This window comes from Homarus americanus, unplaced genomic scaffold (assembly GCF_018991925.1).
Source record: "Homarus americanus isolate GMGI-L3 unplaced genomic scaffold, GMGI_Hamer_2.0 scaffold60514, whole genome shotgun sequence".
Taxonomy (NCBI): domain Eukaryota; kingdom Metazoa; phylum Arthropoda; class Malacostraca; order Decapoda; family Nephropidae; genus Homarus; species Homarus americanus.
Window position 1 is genome coordinate 1 of NW_024745828.1, and position 21,732 is coordinate 21,732.

The 21,732-nt window shown below is 42.6% G+C and overlaps 1 long non-coding RNA gene across 1 annotated transcript; it reads right to left on the bottom strand.

Annotated features, from left to right (window-relative positions):
* Nucleotides 1-251: 251 nt before the first annotated feature.
* On the bottom strand, nucleotides 252-13,369 carry LOC121878813. Its single transcript, XR_006091227.1, has 4 exons — nucleotides 13,353-13,369; nucleotides 3,773-3,777; nucleotides 1,684-1,945; nucleotides 252-402 (listed from the first exon to the last, which is right to left on the bottom strand). It is a non-coding gene; the product is annotated as an uncharacterized LOC121878813 (long non-coding RNA).
* Nucleotides 13,370-21,732: the final 8,363 nt, after the last annotated feature.

Below are 21,732 nucleotides of genomic sequence, written 5' to 3' on the forward strand. Positions count from 1 at the left end.
GGCGTTAAATTTCTTATATTTGCACTTCTCAATTTTGTCCATTAACATACGAGTTATAACAACATTTAATATATAACTTAGGGAAGCAATAAACAAGCTAGAAATGAAACCAACTTACTAGTGTTGTTATTTTTCAAAATTATATAAAAAATCAGTATACTGTACAGTATTTCCAAATCAAGATGTGAAAAAATGTCTCCAAAAGTTTTTTTTTAAATAAAAACAAGGACAGAAAAGAACAAAATATATCAGGGGGTTGGAAAAATATTTTGACTGAATTACCAGTAATAGGTTCTTCACTTTCAACATCCCCTGGAATCCCATGTATAGAGGCTGGATCTAATAGTTGAAGAATTGCATCTTCAATTGCAGTGTATGTAATTTCAATTTGGGGGCCGCCACCTTGAAGAGAAAATATAAATAATAACTGTCTTACTGTGAGCTGTGGTTACATACACTATACGCTAACTATGTTATATTTGGCAAAAATCATAGTTACAAAGGAATCTACTGAAATAGTTCCAAACATTATAACCTAACCTATCATTGTAGCTGTAGCCACAAAAATTCTCCTTTATCTATGTCAAAAGTTAATTAGATTTAAGGTAACAAACAATAAATGGTAAAATAAGTAAAAAAAAATAGTCGCAGCCAGAAATTTTCAACCTGTATTAGTTGTAAACTCATAGGATAGAACATCCTTGCCTATAAGCCTAACAAAGTAAAATTTACATATTAATGTATACCAAATATGAATATAAATCTATTGATTAATGAAAATTAACGACATAAAAAAAGGAATTCTATGGCAACTTATACATTATGACCTTCATTACCGTCTGAAATAACGTAATTATTAATATGTAGTTTATAACAGTAACCAAACCTACCTAACCTAGCTTCCTTTACCAACGGGAGGCCTCCGCCGCCCTGCCACACAAACTCATATTAACTATCTCTGTTCCACGTCAGTTGCGACACAATGACAAGTGTGTCTTAAAATTGTGTAATCTATATGATAGGTATAATAAGAAAATCCAAAAGTTGTGGGGAAATTATTAACAGTAGTACAGACTTCCCTGACTACCGGGTGGTAAGATATTGGAAGCATCATGTGTACTCTAATGGTAGACCCTGCTGCCATATGGCATCACGAAAATTAGGAGCAAGTCTAAGGTTGCTGATCTGACTAAATGTGTCATTTACACACAATTGCAGGGTCGCAATTGTTTCTCGTAATATCGACAACACAACATACATACTGTATATTGATTCTCACTTTTTGTGTTTTCATTTCGGTATTTATGGTTATTTATTATTAATATTATTATTAATAAAGTGGTATTTTTATTAATAGTACTAAATAATTATTATTACAGGCCCCGACGTGAGTCAGTGACTGTGCCTGGGTTGGTTAATCCACGTAAAAAGAAAAAAAAAATTAGGTTGAACGGTAAAGTTTTTACTATTTACTCACACGGAAAAATTCGAAGAACGATGTTTCTTTTAATGAATGTGCTCATATAAGGAAAATATGTGTATTCATTCACGATGGAGAGCCACCACACTACTTACTTCCTTGAGTTTACAAACACGTAAAATCGTACCAAACCTCAGAAAAACCATAGTTAAGTTTGTTTCATATTATCAATCAATAACCACGCTAACAATATTATGACTTACCTGTTCCACCAGCATATTTCTTATCTTGTGCTGCTTTTTTCTTAACGCTAACACGAAGATCAGAAAACTTCCGCCGAATTTCAGTAACATTGCGGGTGACTCTACCAACAGCATTCACCGCATTTAACACTTCACCCCAGGCATGGTTTTTGAGTTGAAGTGTACAACTACTTGAGTCCAACTTCCCTAAAATCATTTCTTTTCGTTTGGCTACCTCAGTCACAAGAGCGTATACTTCAGCCTCACTGAAATTAGGCCGTCTCTTCCCCCCAAAATAAAAACCTAACATACCCAGCCGTTACTAGCAATCCCACACAAAAAAAAAAAACAAAAAAAAAAAACACCATTTTACCGTTAACTAACCACACCCTATCACTCCTCCCAAAATAAAAACCTAACATACCCAGCCGTTACTAGCAATCCCACACAAAATAATAAATAACCATTCTACCATTAACTAACCACACCCTATCACTCCTCCCAAAACAAATACCTAACTTACCCATCCCATACTAACTCGGATGACATGTACGTTTCCCTTAGCCAATAAGGTCGGGGAGAGTTCCACAGTGCCTGTACGCAAGCCCTCTCCCTCAAGAATGTTACCTACACTGTTTTATGGGCACCTCCCTTAGCCAATAAGGTCGGGGAGGGGTGCAATGTACCTGTACACAAACCCTCTCCCTCAAGAATGGGGCCAGAACTCACAATACCTGCAAGAGCCTACCGCAATTGCAGAAGTCCTTTACTAGCCAAAGGAAAGAAAGAATGTAATGATTAACCCAACTCTGCCAACCACTAACAAAACCTACAATCCTCCCAAAAGAAAAACTTAACCCACCCAACCTTACTCACAATCCCTAAAAAAAAAAAAAAAAAAAAAAAAATGCTAACTCCCGTCAATCACTAATCAACGCAGCTTCAATGTCCCAAAAGAAAAAACTTAACTTCCACCCAATCTTCTCTGATCCTCCCAAAAAAAAAAAAAAAAAAAAAAAAAAAAAAAAGCTAACTCACTATCAGTCACTAATCAGCACCTTCAATCCTCCCAAAAGAAAAACTTAATATACCCGACCTTGCCTATAAGCCTTCGATATCCTAAAAAAAAAAAAAAAAAAAAAAAAAAAAAAAAAAAAACCTATGACTCAATACAACGATTCATTTAGCAACACAAATCTTACTATCACACCTGAGAATCCTTCCGCTTTCTCAATTAACTTAACAACCTCCAAAAGCCCTCTCTCCTGCGCCTCCCTCTCCTCCTCCTCCCGACAACCCGAACCATACCTGACCTTATATCAATTATCCTAACCCTCCCCCTCTCCCCTTACTACATTTCCACGCAAACGCATACACACTCACACAACAACCCCCCTAAGCAATTCTAATTCACCTCAACTCAACATACAACCCCCTCCCACAACCAATCTCCAAACACAACACCCCCCTCCCGCCAGACAAAGCCACTCATAACACTACAACTCTCCAAAACCAAATCAAACATATCCAACCTCTATACCAGCCACTGTCAACAAAATCGACCTAACTCAAGACTGAAACCAAACAACCTATATCTCACTCTCATCTCCGTTCACAATTTGACAAAGCTCAAATCTGTCCCCTGCTATTACTAAATAACTCTCCTACGATACACTCATCCTTCCTTACTACGAATACTTTGATATTTCAAGCTCAAAGATTCAAAACTCTTCCTCCAACTCTCTCCATTTCTCTCTAACATAGCTCAAAGACCCACAACTCTCAGAACCAAATCAAAACATACCCAACGTCTGTGACATCCAATTCTCAATAAAATCGACCTAACTCAAGACTGAAACCATTCAGCCTATATCTCATTCTCGTCTCCGTTCATAATTTGACAAAAAAGCTCAAATCTGTCTGCTGCTATTTCTAAAAACTCTCCTACGATACGCTCATCCTTCCTTACTATGAATACTTTGACATTTCAAGCTCAAAGATTCAAAACCCTTCCTCCAACTCGCTCTGTTCCTCTTTGACATAGCTCAAAGACTTTACCTTCTTCTTTCTCCAAACAACCCTACGACTAGCAAAATTTCCATGTTTTCACCTTCTCTGTTAATTTGTTCGTGTGTGGCCTGTGCGTCCGTCCACCTGCGCTTCTCGGCTTGCACCGCCGCCGTGGCGGGCGGTTCTTCCTCCGCTTTGCCAACACTGCCTAAGCTAGACGACAACCAGAGCACCCGCGTTGGCCCTTTGCTTGCCCGGACCTGCTCCCGCCCTCCCTCTGCCTCGTCCTGATTGTGATTGTTGCACCCTCAGGGCATTTTGCCTACCCCCTCACGCAAGCGGTGTTTAGCCACTGCACCTGTTTTCTCCTTCTAAAATTCACTTCCATCCTCCCTTTATTCTTCCTCTGAACCTCCTTCCCCCCTGTCACTAGCATTTTTCTGTTCTGGCTGTATGCCAGTGAGTCGCCAGTCGCAGTCGGGAGCAGCAGTCAGGAGCAGTAGCAGTCACTCACAGAGCGAAGTGGAAGTCGGAGAAGGAACAGACACAGCTGATTGGCTAGTCATTGGACCTCTCCCACCTTCCCACGTACCTTGGAAAACCAAAGCACCTGACTTCAATTCTCCAACTGACAATTCTGTTGATTCAATCAACACATTGAGCCTCTCCTACAGTATCGGACCTCCCTTAGGAATCCCGAATGCTGCTGAGGGGCTTGGTGTGAAGAGAGAGTCGGCAGTGAGTTTTCAGACCTTTTTCTTCTACTGTAATCCTTCTCTTCCGTGCCGTGAAAGGACCTATTCCCCTGTCAGCTGACGTACAGGGGAGTATTCGTCTGGAAACGCCCTCTGTCCCCACACCTCGCTAGTGCGTGTTTGTGTGAAGGGTGGAGGGTCAGCACAGCCTGCCGATTCGCCTGGGGACCTCTGTGATAGTGCAGGGCCTCCCCTACGTGAGGGGCGCAAGAAATCAGGGACTGTTAGGGGAGATCTCCATAAATCTCCAAATTTGAAATCAGTAAACATGCCTTCAATTAAAATTAAAGTGGACCGTACCATCCAACCGTGCACAGACCTCGCCTCACTCATTTTCCAGCTGACCTTGATATTTCAGATCCGTTCCTTCACAAACGACGATATCATCAAAATTTTTGTACAAACTGATGAAGATGCCGACCAATTCCACTCCCCAGCAATGAACAACAGACTGAGGGACAATGGCTTAACGGTCCTCAGTTCCCCTGAGTACCGTGCAAAATGCACCCTCATATGCAGGAGGGTGATCCCACCTATTCTTGACAACCCAAACCTTTTGAATGAGCTCAACTCACACAACACCTCCCAAATGACATATGCAGCCCGGATGGGAACTCTCCCCATGTTAAAAATCACTACAGCTACACAAACTGACGCCATCAAATTAAAATCTTACGGAATACAAATCGGCAACAATATCATCCCCTCAAGAGACATTGAATTCCAACACTTCATACAAGTGCACCAATGTTTCAATTGCTACCAATTCGGGCACAGCACCAACCGTTGCAGTAACACAATAACTTGCTCAAAGTGTGCCAATCAAGGCCACTCCTACCGAAACTGCATTGCCACGGTAACAAAATGCTGCAACTGTAAAGGCCCTCACGCTGCCATCAGCAACAAGTGCAAAATCAGACTCGACAATAGCACAACACCACTCCCTCCCCGCCGACCCGCACCTCCCACAGCACCACCTCCACCTCCCCACCACTCACTCCCTACTGCCACGACCCTCCCCACCCGCACTTGCTGGACCAACAACCTGACCGCCCCCCCACCCTCCCCCGACATTGACGCAAAAATCACCACTATCATACTTCTGGCACATACCCTAAGCAACGGAAACAGGTCTCTTTTTCTGAAACTGGCAATTGATGGTTTGAGGGAGAACGGCCTCCCTACCATACACATTCCTGATTCCTTCAGAACCGGTCCCGACCTCATCTTCCCCACTGCCCCCATCCCCGACCGGACCAGCATGCCACCCCCTTCCCCCAGAGAAACCACTGCAATCTCCCTCCGCCCCTCCACTTCTGCCATGCCCACACCTGACTTATCTCACCAATCTACTATTACCTCACCCCCCAGAGTAATCAGTCCAAAACCTCCCTGCCCCTCCACCTTGACCTTGCCTACACCTGACTTTTCCCACACGACTACGATGAACTCCCGGACCACAAAAATCCGAACCAAACCCAATCTTCCCCTAACACCTCAGACTCCCAAGAATAAAATGGCAGCCCATCCCCCCACAGAACTAGTGGTCAAGACCACTAGACCTAAGAGGAAGAACACCGCCCCCCTTTCTTCCTACACACATGACAGCAAAAGAATTATAAAATACACACATCCAACAAAATCTATAATCAAAGTAAATCTATTCGGCACTACCCCAAAGGAAACAGGAAACAACCCCGACACGAACCTAGCACACTCCACTCATCCTCCCGACTCCCCCACACACACAGTCACGTAACCGCCCATCCCTCACCTGCATACACCACACTCAGACCTCGCTCACAGTCACTCGACAAGTTAGACCTCATCCCTGCACCCCGGAATTTCAATCTCATTTAAGTAACCAAGAACAAATTATACAACATGATCACCATTATGCAATACAACTGTAGAGCATATCACTCAAGCAGACACGCCATCTCTTTCCTCATACAAGAACACAACCCAGACATCCTCCTCCTCAACTCAACATGCACATTCACCAAAATCAGGCACTTCGGCTACACAAGCAGACAATCACCCCACGAACTATTCGAGGGCGTTGCTATCCTCATCAGATCCTCCATGAAACACGAATTCATCACCAACTTCGCCTTCAAACACTTCATGGCCGTCAAGATCGACACTCAACACGGACAGATGATCATCTGCACAACATACTCAAGACCTAACTCGCTTATCCCCTTCACAGACCTAAACTCCATCTTTAACAACTCACACCTACCTGTAATACTAATGGCCGACCTCAATGCACACCACACCGCATTCCAACACAACCGCATCGACCCCCTTGGCCAACAACTACACGCTTTGGTCACTCACAAAAACCTTCACCACATTGGCCCTTTCTTCCTCACATTCTACGCTGCTCACGGCAAAGGCACTCCAGACATCGTCATCACCAACACCCCTGCCCTCCAATTCCAACACTACATCACTCCCGGCCCCCTATCAGGCTCAGACCACATTCCCATCACTCTTCACCTCTCCAACAATCCCATCCTCCTCCCAACAACCTCACCTCAATACCAGTATCAACACGCAGATTGGGATGCCTTCAAAACCACACTCTCTGAACAACAATACCCACTCAACCTCGAACACCAACCCACTAGGATGATTGAGGAAACCTGGACACACCTTTTCAACACTATCACCGCCATAGCAGATACCCACATTCCTAAACACCGGTTCAAGAAAAAATACTCCTTCACACCCTCCATAAGAACTCAACGCCTACTTCACTGCTACAGGACACGATTCGAACTAAACAAACTTAACCTAGCACCAGTTTACACAGACATCTCCACACTAAGAACACACATCATCCACAGCCTCCGTCAAGACCATGAGGTTCACTGGGCAAAACTCGTAGAGGCTGCCCAGGAACACAGAACACATAACCCCCGAGAATTTTGGCAAAGGATCGCCAAGCTGAAAGGAACTGCAAAACCCCCCTTTGATCACCTGCTAGTAAATGGTAGGAAGATCAATGAGCCAGTCGACGTAGCACAAACACTAAAACAACACTGGGAACACATTTACCACCCACACCCCCCACACAACAAAGGTACATCTTAAACCACATAAACAACATCACCACACACATGCAAACACTTCACGACAGAACAACTCCTGACAACACAATAGATACCTCCACTCTCACACAGGACCACACCCTCACTGCTCCTTTCACCCCAACAGAAGTCAAACAAGCACTGGACAAAACCAAAAAGAAAACACCAGGTGACAGCAATATTGGTCAAGCAATCCTGAAGCACCTGCCCCCAGAAACAGTCACAGCCATTACATACCTCTACAACACCCAACTGGCTACAGGATACTTCCCAAAGCTCTTTAAGACAGCCACAGCCGTCATGATACCTAAACCAAACAAAAACCCAACAGATCCTCAAAACTACAGACCGATCAGCATACTAGAAGTCTTAGGCAAAACTTTTGAAAGACTATACAACACCCGCCTCAGATACCACCTTGAAGATGAACAACTTCTGTCCTACAAGCAGTTCGGCTTCAGAGCACACCACTCAACTCAAGACGCACTCAATATAATCACAAACTACCTCCACATGAACAAAGATGCATACAAGATAGCACTCATTACAAAAGACGTACAAAAAGCCTTCGACACAGTTTGGCACGATGGATTAAAGTACAAGATATGCACCAATTTTAACCTCCCTCAAAAATCACAACAATTACTATGTAACTTCCTAACAGACAGAAAAATGAGGATAAAAGTCACACCTGCCTACTCTGACCACTTCACACTGCATGCAGGAGTCCCACAAGGATCAGTCCTGTCCCCAACACTATACATTCTTTACACAAACGACTTACCCGACCCCTTACACATCGACTCTCTGACAATACAATACGCCGACGATGTAACCCAAACTAGTCAGACACAGAACTCTTGATCACCTAACAGACAAAGCACACAGGGAACTCGAACAAGTTACACAATGGGAACTCCGATGGCGAATACAAACCAACCCGAACAAAGCACAAATCACCTACTTCGACACCAAAAGACGACAACCACGTCACATTTACCTAAACCCCTACATCGCCTACCCTTCACCTATAACTATCAAACGAACAAACACAATCCTAGGAGTCACATTCAACGACACCCTCACCATGACACTACACACCAATATGAAGGCTTTGATCGCAAACAAAACACTCGGGAATATATACAGATTCAGAACCGCATCAATCAAAACCAAAACACACCTATTCAAAGCCCTCATACGCCCATTATTGACTTATGCACCTAACACACTCCAGCTAGCACCACCATCATACGCCAAGAAACTTCGTCATACAAAACAAAGCACTAAGATTCATCCACAACACACACTGGTCATCCTTCATCCGAAATAGTCATCTACATGAACTCAGCTCCCTCCCCCCACTTAACATCTACTGGAGACAACTAGGTGACAAACAAATAGAATCACTCCTCACTACTTACCCTCAATGGCAGGATTATTTCGACAACATCATACTCCCACGCAGATTCAGAGACAGAAATCCCTCCATACTAAACAGACCAAACACTCCCCTCCCACCTCCCTTGTATTAATAACTTCCCTATAACCACACCCAAAAAAAAAAAAATTCCCCCCCAAATTAAACCTAACCTCTCCTTAACCCTCACCCAACGATTCCCTCCTCCCCCCTCACTCCAAACCCCACGCCACCAACTCAAACTCAAGAATCCTCCTGCTGTCACACTGTATTCGTACTGCCAAGGTGGTGGTTCAGTTCCATTTGCAAGACACAAATTCTGGTACATGGGTGCTCCAGGCACTTGATCCTCTTTTTGGATGGCTTCTAAACAGCGCAGTCTTCTCTCGTTATTGGTGCTGGGCTGTAATCCTTGATCTGAGTGCGGCCGTGTGGTAGGCTTTAGGCATGAAAGGAATTTGCTCTGCGGATACATGCTGGTGAGCGACCTCATTATATTGTGTCTGCTCTTCGTCCTGTGCCTGAGATACTCGAGTTGCGGCTTGAAAGTGAGTTTCTGGTCGAACCAGATTCCAAGACACTGGTGGGTATTGGTCCAGACTACCGGCGTGTTTTGTATGGAGAGCATCTTGTCTGGTGTGTCTGTGCAGATGGCCATCGCTTTCGACTTGGCTAGATTTATCTTGAGTCCAAGTCTGTTGCACTCCTCTTCTATAAGTTGGAGTGCGTGTTGCGTGTTGGCTAGTCTGTTTGATCCTCTTACTATAAGCTGTAAGTCGTCTGCATAGCATAGGAGCTTGGCTGTTTGTCTGAAAGGAAGTTTGACAAGATTTTCCATCAGGACATTGAACAGCATTGGACTGTGGGGTTCCGTTTTCATGGACCCTGTAGCTTGAGGTTGCTCCCTGAAAGCGTACTCTTGCTTCTCTCTGTGTGAGGTAGTTCTGGATCCACCCCAGCAACCTTCCTTTGACGCCTTTTTCAGCGAGCGTCGTTGTGATGGCCAGTGGATTTGCTAGTTCGAAGGCCTTCTCCAGGTCGAGGAAGACCACCAGAGCTGGTTTGTAGTCCACTGTGCTGAGTATCTCGGCGATGTTGTTGCCTGTGCCGGTGTTCTCGGTGTAAGCAAAAATGTGAGGGTGTGGGCTGCCTACTTTCCACTTGAGTCGATTGAGAGCCATTCTTTCTCCCGTCTTCGCTATGCAGCTGAGAAGGGAGATGGGTCTCGGTTTGTCTGGTTCTCTGGGCTTCGGAATGGGCTGTATATCTGCCTTCTTCCATTCCGGTGGAAGTGTTTGTGCTGTCCACGAAGCGTTGATGACTTGTAGCAAAGCCTCGTGTCCGGCTTTACCGGCATGGGAAAGCATGGAGTAGGTTATCCTGTCGGCCCCTGGTGCTGTGTCCTTGCTTCGTTTTAGCGACTTCTGGAGTTCTTGCTGGTTGAAAGGTCTGTCGGTGTCATTTTCACTGTTGCAGGCCTCTTCGAGCATCTGGAGTCTGACCTGTCGCAGACGCCGTTGTGTCTCCTCCGCCTGTCTCGGGAGGTTTTTCGTTGCTGCCCGGTCAGAGAACACTTTTGCAAGTCTCTCGGCTTCCTCTTCTGGGTTGGGATGGGTTGGTGGTGGTGGTGTTGCCTTCCCAGATGCCCTTCGGATCTGGGCCCACATCTTGCCAAGGGAGGTGTGCTCGTTCAGTTCGGAGCACCACTTGAGCCAGCTTACGTTTTTTATTTCTTCCTTCTCTTCCCTGGTATCCTTAACTATGACTTGCAGGAGATGTCTGTTTGTTTCCGTGGGATGTCTCCTGTAGTTCTTCGGGCCATGTTCACTCTGTGGTTGAGTTCTTTCACCCTGGGACAGTAGTTCCAGTAATCATTGTACTGTCGTGATGTGGGTTTTGTTTTTGGGATAGCCTCATCTGCCGCTTGGTGAAACACCTCGACCAATTGTTGGTGGAGGGCTGTCTCGTCCACGGGTGCTGCGCCGGCCGGCTGTGATTTTTCGCGCCACTTAGCCAGGTGTGTCTTAAAGAGTCCCCAGTCTGCCTTTTGGGTATTGTATCTCCATCTCGGCGGGGGTGGAGTGGGGAGTTTATTCACCTTCAGCGTTGTTAGGGTGGCGAAGTGGTTGCTGGTCAGCGTGGGGTGTAGCTGCCAGGAGGCCGAAGGCTGTAGTGCACTGGAGACGAAGGTTAGATCTAGCCTTCCTCCCTAGTGTGGGTGGGCTCTCCGGTGTTCAGGAGGCAGATCTCGGGTGTGTCTTGAAAGGTGGTATATAGGTGTAGGCCATCTTCATTTGTGGGGCTTACCGAGCTTAGGAAGGGATGATGTGCGTTGAAATCCCCTCCTATGAGTGTGGCGTGGTCAGCGGCCGAAGCGAATAATTGAGTCACCTCCAGTGAGCCCCTTGGGTTCTTGTAGATGTTGTAAACAGTTAATTCCCGCTCTTGGAGGGTTACTTTGACGGCCTGTGTCTCGATGTTTTCCCCACATAGAAATTGCTGCGTGACCTCGGAGGAGGGTATGCTTGACTTGACCAAGATCATACATCCTCTTGTTGACGCCTGCGTGAAATGCCTCCTGTATGTCTTGTAACCACTGAATTTGAAACAGTGGTGTTCTTGTAGAAGTGTTTCTTGTAGCAATATGATGTCAAGCTTGTCCTTGACTGCTGCTTCTTGCAGGAGGTGTTTCTTGTTTTTGATGCCCTGAGCGCTCCATGTAAGGATGTTCAGGGTGCTGATGTTTTCCACCACTGTTTCATCGGGGACTTCTGGTGGTCCTCGATGGAAATGTTCAAGTCCGATTCCGACTGGATCAGGTTCATATCTTCTTGTTCTGTGGTTTTTGCCTTCTGGGCCGTGGTTCGGTTCAGGGGAATTGAAACGTCCAATTTCTTTCTGGGAGCTGTCGGTATCTTGGGTTCTCTGGTGGCCTTTTTCGGTGTAGAGTGTACCTCGGCTGTCACTCGTGTGAGGACCGGCGTGGCTTCCTCCACTGAGGTGGCTGGAGCTGTGGCAACTTGCCCGAGGACGCTCCCCATGAGTATTTGGAGCTGTGTGGGTTGGATCTTGTGGCCCAGTAGTCCGGCTAGGCCCTCCGCGAAGGTTGTCAGTACCTTGGCTAGGTCTGATACGTGTATCATTCCTTCTGGTGCCTTGGTGTGTGCTTCTTTTGTCTTTTTTGTGGTTGTCGTTGTCCGCTGCTTGGGTGGCTGAGGTGTGGCCGTAGTGAGGCCAGGAAACTGGGCTGCACTTTGGGTGTTGACCGGCTGAGGAGGTTGGCTTTGTTGTTTTGGCCTTTGGGTTCCCGACACGAAGGTACTTGATGGGGCTAGTGTGCAGGCGGTGGGGGCCGGTCTTGCTGCTGGTCGGTTTGCCTGGACCCTCTTTGTCCTCTCGGAGCATCCAGGGTTCCAGGCGTGGTGTTTGCCCCCGCAGTTGGCACACTTGGGGGCAATTTTTTCTCCATTTTTCAACTTGGTGAGGCAGGAGTGTGTGCCGTCCTTCTGTGCGCAGACTGCGCAGATTTCCTTGTACGTGCACCTTGTCTGATGGTGCCCGTATTTCTGGCATCTGAAGCACCGCAGGGGCTCTGGGACGAAGGGCCTCACTTCGTAGATCCCCCAGGTTTTGAGGTCTATGGTGCTGGGGGGTGAACCGTAGTGCGTTATGAGCACTTGTTTTGTGGTGGCCGTCTTGTCGGACGGGGGAGAGCATCTCTCGGCTTTTAGGATCTTCGGGTGGTTCTCCACGGGTTCGAGGGGTAGTTCCTTTGGGTACCGGAGGACTACCGACTTCATCAGTTTCTGGGCGGGGTCCAGCTTGGTTGATGCAATGGTGGTGGTGTTTTGCAGGTAAGTGTCGAGGGTGGTGGCGGAGTCCTTGTCTTTGGGGTGAATAATCATCTCCCCCTTTAGGTTGGGGCGCACTGAGAACTTGGCCAGTGGATTTAGCTTTTCTATCTCTGTGATGGCGGCATATGTCGTTTTTGTGTCCGTTTTCGTGATCCGGAATTTTGGCAGTGTCGTTGGAGGTGAGCTGGTGGTGGTGATGGGTGCCTTTTGGGCTGCTTGACGGCATTCGTTTCCCGAAGAAGCACGTCGGCGTTTTTTGTTTTCTACCTTCGTCCAGTTGTCGTCCTCAGTGGCGGTAGCAGTGGTGGTGGAGTTGTTGGAGGTGGTGGCAGTGTTCCTGCTTTTTAGGGCTTTATTGAAGGTGCGTAACTGGTCCGCTTTCTCTGTGCGGAGCCTGTCGTAGTTCGGGTCGTCAGGTTGGCGGTTCAGGCACGGGTCTCGGTTAGGAGGGCGTACGCGCTCCATAACCGGTGGTTGTTGTTTTTTGTTTTTTTTTATTAAAACCTACCTATTCCGGTTGAGTAAGTAGCAGAGGAATTTCAGCACTCCCCACTGGCTGGTGGTCGTAGAGTGGTTCCTGAGCTTCTCTCCCGGAGCCCCGTTGGGGAAGCCTACTTCCTAGTGTATGTGACTGCTCACTTATAGACGTGAGCTAAGTGTGCCTATTGGGGAAGGATAAGGATTGCTACCCTCTTTCCAGGTGGACCCGCACGATCACGGTTTTCCTGGAAAGACTCGGCTGGGATGGGTTCTTGCTCCAACCCCCTTTCGTGTTCACAATCTCCTGGGAGGAAGGTGAACAGTTACAGGGGGGACCGCAGGACTAATACACTTTTTGAGGGTGCAGGTCCCTAGGCCAGAGCGAAAAAAGGAAAAATAGCAGTAGAAGGAAAAGAGCTCAAACCACGTCGGGAATATCGAGCTATAGCTGCTCTCCAGCTGGAGTGTGGGTCACTCACACCTCCAGTGGGGAGGGCTCGATAAGCCGAAAACGCTCGTGAGTTGTTGTCGACGATGTCAGTGGTGGATGGTCAGGTCCGGGAAGATGGCCAACAATGGCACCAGAGAGAGGGCGGTCTTCACAGTTCCGGGTCCAGCAGGAGATCTTGTTGTTATATGTGAATTGTTCTTTAACAGGTTTTGACCGAATTATATGGTACGCGTCAACGTTGAGGGTTTATTTCTCCGGCAACAAACCAATAACGCTCCTATGAGCGTCAACAGTATGTATATGGGATTGAAGTAATACTACAATATCTACATAATTATGTAAATCATTTACTGAGATCGCATTGCCTGTATTGATTGATTTCCAGCGTGCCATATGGTATAATACATGTTAACTCTCATAGGAGCGTTATTGATTTGTGCTGGATAATAAGACCCACAACGATGACGCGAAGAGTATAATTCTGTCAAAACTTGTTAAAGAACAATTCACATATAACAAATGATGGTATATCAGGACAGTACATAACCTATTAACCTCTTAAATATAACTCACATGTTACAACTGTTGATACATCAGGAGACAATTTGTATAATATAATCAATATACAGTACATAAATATACTTATTAAAGTTATTTAGAGTTTTTAGAGGATTTAATAGTCCACAATCACACTCACGTTTTGGGGTCTAAGGTTTGACCAACGAGAACAAATATAATATCCTCTTGGTATATGTTGGTCGAACGAAAGATGTTGTCTCTACGGTAGGAGGCGATAGACTATCCCTCAGGCAGTCATACAGCTGAGTGGCTGTCGCCTATTTAAATACCTCAGCAAAATTCGTTGTCAACACTATGTCTCTCCTCTCACCCCCTCTCTCTCGTCTAGTTTATCTTACTGTGGCGGTAATAATACATAATGAATTGAAATATTCTAATAACAATAATTAGGTAAGTATTAATAATAAATGAAAAGTCTCATACTGAAGACAGTATAGGGGTATAGGCAAGGAATAGGGTTCCAAGTTTTAAAGCAGTTACTCCTGAGCCGATTTTTTAATTAGTACCTTTCTCATGCACTTGATGATGGAGGGGTTGAACCCCGGGGGGGTAAAAATGGTATTGATAAAGAGTATTTGGTAACACATCAGAGTACGCACGGGCTACTCTTGAAGAACGCCGCACTTTCCTTTCATTTTTAATCCTCATTGGATAGGACCATTATCATGGAGAGTGATAAAGCCTTCTCATATGAACCATATTATTTCTCACATTCATGATTAGTCTTCTGGCTCCCATTCTGAGGGACAATACAGCTTGGAGGATTCTGATACCGTTGCGTACCCCAGCCACCAAAACACACTCTGCAACACGTCATGATTATCTAATAATGATGTAACTTATTATGTAAAATAATGTAAAACTTGCTTGAGTAAACTAATTCGTCAGTTTGTTAACAAAACCATGGCATCCTTCCCAAGTCCTTATTGACAAATGGAAGTATCAGAGCTCAATTGTTGAACTGCGAGGGTGCTTGTTTGTGTTTGTGTGTAGTGTGTGCAGGGAGGGAGGGAGGTAGGCAATGGCTGGTACAGCGGACCCGTCGTCCAGTAAGGATAGGAGGACCTTGCACCCTCCACCTTGACTGTAGTGAAAATTTCGTCAGGGATTGTACACGAGACTCAGAATCTCCTTCAGCCTGCTCTTGGTTCAACCACACTTCCACCACCCATCCAGGTTAACGGAAATATCCTCTCTAATATTACTCACTTTCAGTATCTCGGCTCCCACCTGTCCATCACCGCAAACATCGATGAAGAGATTCAACATCAGATCAGATGTGCATCTCAAGCCTTGGGCGAACTCCATACCCATGTCTTCAGCTGTAGGGAGCTGAAATTATTTGCAAAACTGCACGTATATCGAGCAGTGGTCCTCCCACCCTGCTATATGGCAGCGAGACTTGGATCACATACAGGAGGCACTTCAAGGCACTTGAAAACTTTCACCAACATAATCTACCTTCCATCTTCCAAGTTCGCTGGGAAGACAAGAGAACTAATGCAAGTATTCTCGTTATATTGGCCAATGGCCCTGTTACCCACATGGACGACAGTAGACTGCCAAAACAGCTTATTTAACAGTCACCTAACGATTGGTAAACATAACACTAACGGGCAACGGAAAAGGTATGAGGGTAATTTCAAGACAAAACTGAAAAGTACCAAATTGACCCCTCACATATGAGACGATCATTCCACGTCGAAAAATTTGGAGGAGCACCACACGAGAAGGTGTCAGTACTTTTGATTTAGCCCTACTGGATATCGAGGCAGACAAGCGCCAACGCTGGAAAGACGCTACCGGCGCCCCTCCCGCACTAGATGAAGCCCTCCACACGTGTACCATCTGTGGACAGCCATACAGGTCCCATATTGACCTCTGGAGTCACCTCAGAGTTCATCGACGAAGGTGACATCCTTAATAACTCATATCATTGTATCCTAGCTGGATGATCGTCATACTCTATCCTGACTGACAGCAAAATAGCATTAGTATTTGTGTATGTGGTGATGATGTCCCAACCTGTGTGTGTGTGTGTGTGTGTGTGGGTGGTTCCATACTGCTTGGTGTGCTACTAGGGCACAGAATGACGTTAATAAAGGATTTATTTATCGGAACTCTATGGTGATGGAGCTCCTGTCTATCTGGTCTACCAGAAGGACACCGAAGGACATTAATAATGGAGTTATTTACCTGAACTCTGTGGTGATGGTGTCCCAGCCTGTCTGGTCCAGCAGCAACAGGTCCAGCTGCTGGTGAGCTTCTTTTATCTGTGTGTTACAGTCTTCACTCACAGTGGCCAGAGAGTCGCGGACCACCTCCAGGTACTCTGCCGTGTGAGGTGAAGCTTATAAGTAAGAGGTTAAGGTGTTTACTGACTTGTTTATACTTTATAATTATATAGTTTTTATTTCATGTCGGAGTAAAATAAAGTTATTTATACAGGATCACCTTGAACCATCACTATATCATTACAGGTCCAGGTGTTTTTTCTCACACACCTCCATCCAAACATCATTCTTACCTGCCTATCCTTTTTCTTTGTCCATCTACCCTAGCATCACACTCACCCACCAACTCCTTTACTTTATCCTTTCCTCTTGTTCTTAGTCTTCTGTTCTCTCTCATGCCTTTTCATCCCACTAACATACTTTTGTTTTTGTTGCCTTATATACACCCATTGTTGCTTCTATGCTTAACATAAAATTGTTATTATCACAGCATTATCTTGACCACTGGAACCATATTTACTCCCATTAATCTTAGAAAAAATACGAGAAGTATTGCTTGAAATATCCTTATTATACAGGTAGTAATGGTCAAAATATCCTTAAAATACAAGAAGTGGTGTTTAGAATCTATATACTGTATATAAAACAAAGAAGTATGTCTGTTTGTGGGTGTGTGTGTTTGTTTGTGTGTCCGCACGAGAATCTCGGAAACTACTTTACCGATCTGTAGTGATGATGGATGGTGTTATATGTAGTGATGATGGATGGTGTTATATGTAGTGATGATGGATGATGTTATATGTAGTTTTTTTTTTTTTTATTAGGCACCCCCGTACATCCTTGTGTAAGGTGAAGCGCAGAAGCGTTTACAGTGCCCAACAGAGAAGCATGCTAAGTTCATGCTTGCCTTTATGTCTCATGAGTTAAGGGCGTAGAAGCCTGAAGAGTCAAGGGTGTAGAAGCCTGAAGAGTCAATGGTTTATGTCATCAAGATATTGGAAGCTCCAACAACTCCCTCAATACGAATTCGCAACTTTCGACTTACAACAGGTACCTACTTTATTGCTAGGTGAACAGGGACTAATGGGGGCTAGGAAGTATGTCCAAACAACTTCCACCGGCCCGGGAATCGAACCCGTGACATCTTGCTTGCGAGGCAAGAGCGGTACCGCTTCTACCACCGGTCCCCCTTGTTGTATGTAGTGGTGATGGAAGGTGTTATTATGTAGTGATGATGGATGGTATTATATGTAGTGATGATGGATGATGTTATATGTAGTTATGATGGGTGGTGTTATATGTAGTTATGATTAGACAATAAAATAACAGTTTCGTGCTAAAAAAATATACTTTGCTGTACCGTTGTAGTGAAAAACATAGTGGTACTTACATACACCGGTAATGAACTATTGATGGAAGAAGAAGTTTTTGGGACTGAACAGTGAGACAATGTATTGATGGTTGAAATATCTTTATAATACAACTAGTGATGGTTGAAATGTCTTTATAATACAAGTAGTGTTGGTTGAAATGTCTTCATAACACTGTACAAGTAGTGATGGTTGAAATGTCTTTATAATACAGTACAAATAGTGATGGTTGAAATGTCTTTATAATACAGTACAACTAGTGATGGTTGAAATGTCTTTACAATACAAGTAGTGATGGTTGAAATGTCTTTATAATACAGTACAACTAGTGATGGTTGAAATGTCTTTTTAATACAGTACAAGTAATGATGGTTGAAATGTCTTTATAATACAAATAGTGATGGTTGAAATGTCTTTATAATACAAGTAGTGATGGTTGAAATGTCTTTATAATACAGTACAACTAGTTATGGTTGAAATGTCTTTATAATACAGTACAACTAGTGATGGTTGAAATGTCTTTACAATAAAAGTAGTGATGGTTGAAATGTCTTTTATAATACAGTACAACTAGTGATGGTTAAAATGTCTTTTAATACAGTACAACTAGTGATGAAATCATCTTTACAATAAAAGTAGTGATGGTTGAAATGTCTTTATATTACAGTACAACTGAAGTGATGGTTGAAATGTCTTTACAATAAAAAGTAGTGATGGTTAAAATGTCTTTTTATAATACAGTACAACTAGTGATGGTTAATCTCTTTATAATACGGTACAATAGTGATGGTTGAAATGTCTTTATAATACCCAGTACAACTTAGTGATGGTTGAAATAATAACATAATACAGTACCAACTGAGTGATGGATTTGAAATGTCTTTATAATACCAGTACAACTAGTGATGGTTGAAATATTTTACAATAAAAGTAGTGATGGATTTAGAATGTCTTTTTATAATACAGTACAAGCGCTAGTTATGGTTGAAATGTCTTTATAATACAGTACCCAACTAGTGATGGTTAAAATGTCTTTACAATAAAAAGTAGTGATGGTTGAAATGTCTTTTTAATACAGTACAAGTAATGATGGTTGAAATGTCTTTATAATACAAATAGTGATGGTTGAAATGTCTTTATAATACAGTACAACTAGTGATGGTTGAAATGTCTTTACAATAAAAGTAGTGATGGTTGAAATGTCTTTATAATACAGTACAACTAGTGATGGTTGAAATGTCTTTATAATACAGTACAACTAGTGATGGTTGAAATGTCTTTATAATACAGTACAACTAGTGATGGTTGAAATGTCTTTATAATACAGTACAACTAGTGATGGTTGAAATGTCTTTATAATACAGTACAACTAGTGATGGTTGAAATGTCTTTACAATAAAAGTAGTGATGGTTGAAATGTCTTTATAATACAGTACAACTAGTTATGGTTGAAATGTCTTTATAATACAGTACAACTAGTGATGGTTGAAATGTCTTTACAATAAAAGTAGTGATGGTTGAAATGTCTTTATAATACAGTACAACTAGTGATGGTTGAAATGTCTTTTTAATACAGTACAAGTAATGATGGTTGAAATGTCTTTATAATACAAATAGTGATGGTTGAAATGCCTTTATAATACAAGAAATGATGGTTGAAATGTCTTTATAATACAGTACAAGTAGTGATGGTTAAAATGTCTTTATAATACAAGTAGTGTTGGTTGAAATGTCTTCATAACACCGTACAAGTAGTGATGGTTAAAATGTCTTTATAATACAAGTAGTGATGGTTGAAATGTCTTTATAATACAGTACAACTAGTGATGGTTGAAATGTCTTTTTAATACAGTACAACTAGTGATGGTTGAAATGTCTTTATAATACAAATAGTGATGGTTGAAATGCCTTTATAATACAAGAAATGATGGTTGAAATGTCTTTATAATACAGTACAAGTAGTGATGGTTAAAATGTCTTTATAATACAAGTAGTGTTGGTTGAAATGTCTTTATAACACCGTACAAGTAGTGATGGTTCAAATGTCTTTATAATACAGTACAAGTAGTGATGGTTAAAATGTCTTTATAATACAAGTAGTGATGGTTGAAATGTCTTCATAACACCGTACAAGTAGTGATGGTTGAAATGTCTTTATAATACAGTACAAGTAGTGATGGTTAAAATGTCTTTATAATACAAGTAGTGATGGTTGAAATGTCTTCATAACACCGTACAAGTAGTGATGGTTGAAATGTCTTTATAATACAGTACAAGTAGTGATGGTTGAAATGTCTTTATAATACAAATAGTGATGGTTGAAATGCCTTTATAATACAAGAAATGATGGTTGAAATGTCTTTATAATACAGTACAAGTAGTGATGGTTAAAATGTCTTTATAATACAAGTAGTGTTGGTTGAAATGTCTTCATAACACCGTACAAGTAGTGATGGTTAAAATGTCTTTATAATACAAGTAGTGATGGTTGAAATGTCTTTATAATACAGTACAACTAGTGATGGTTGAAATGTCTTTTTAATACAGTACAAGTAATGATGGTTGAAATGTCTTTATAATACAGTACAAGTAGTGATGGTTAAAATGTCTTTATAATACAAGTAGTGTTGGTTGAAATGTCTTTATAACACCGTACAAGTAGTGATGGTTGAAATGTCTTTATAATACAGTACAAGTAGTGATGGTTAAAATGTCTTTATAATACAAGTAGTGATGGTTGAAATGTCTTCATAACACCGTACAAGTAGTGATGGTTGAAATGTCTTTATAATACAGTAGAAGTAGTGATGGTTAAAATGTCTTTATAATACAAGTAGTGTTGGTTGAAATGTCTTCATAAAACCGTACAAGTAGTGATGGTTGAAATGTCTTTATAATACAGTACAACTAGTGATGGTTGAAATGTCTTTATAATACAGTAGAAGTAGTGATGGTTAAAATGTCTTTATAATACAAGTAGTGTTGGTTGAAATGTCTTCATAACACCGTACAAGTAGTGATGGTTGAAATGTCTTTATAATACAGTAGAAGTAGTGATGGTTAAAATGTCTTTATAATACAAGTAGTGTTGGTTGAAATGTCTTCATAAAACCGTACAAGTAGTGATGGTTGAAATGTCTTTATAATACAGTACAACTAGTGATGGTTGAAATGTCTTTATAATACATTACAACTAGTGATGGATGAAATGTCTTTACAATACAAGTAGTGATGGTTGAAATGCCTTTATAATACAAGAAATGATGGTTGAAATGTCTTTATAATACAGTACAAGTAGTGATGGTTAAAATGTCTTTATAATACAAGTAGTGTTGGTTGAAATGTCTTCATAAAACCGTACAAGTAGTGATGGTTGAAATGTCTTTATAATACAGTACAACTAGTGATGGTTGAAATGTCTTTATAATACATTACAACTAGTGATGGATGAAATGTCTTTACAATACAAGTAGTGATGGTTGAAATGTCTTTATAATACAAATAGTGATGGTTAAAATGCCTTTATAACACCGTACAAGTAGTGATGGTTGAAATGTCTTTACAATACAAGTAGTGATGGTTGAAATATCTTTATAATACAGTACAAGTAGTGATGGTTGAAATGTCTTTATAACACAGTACAAGTAGTGATGGTTGAAATGTCTTTATAATACAAATAGTGATGGTTAAAATGTCTTTACAATACAAGTAGTGATGGTTGAAATGTCTTTATAATACAGTACAAGTAGTGATGGTTGAAATGTCTTTATAATACATATAGTGATGGTTAAAATGTCTTTATAATACAAGTAGTGATGG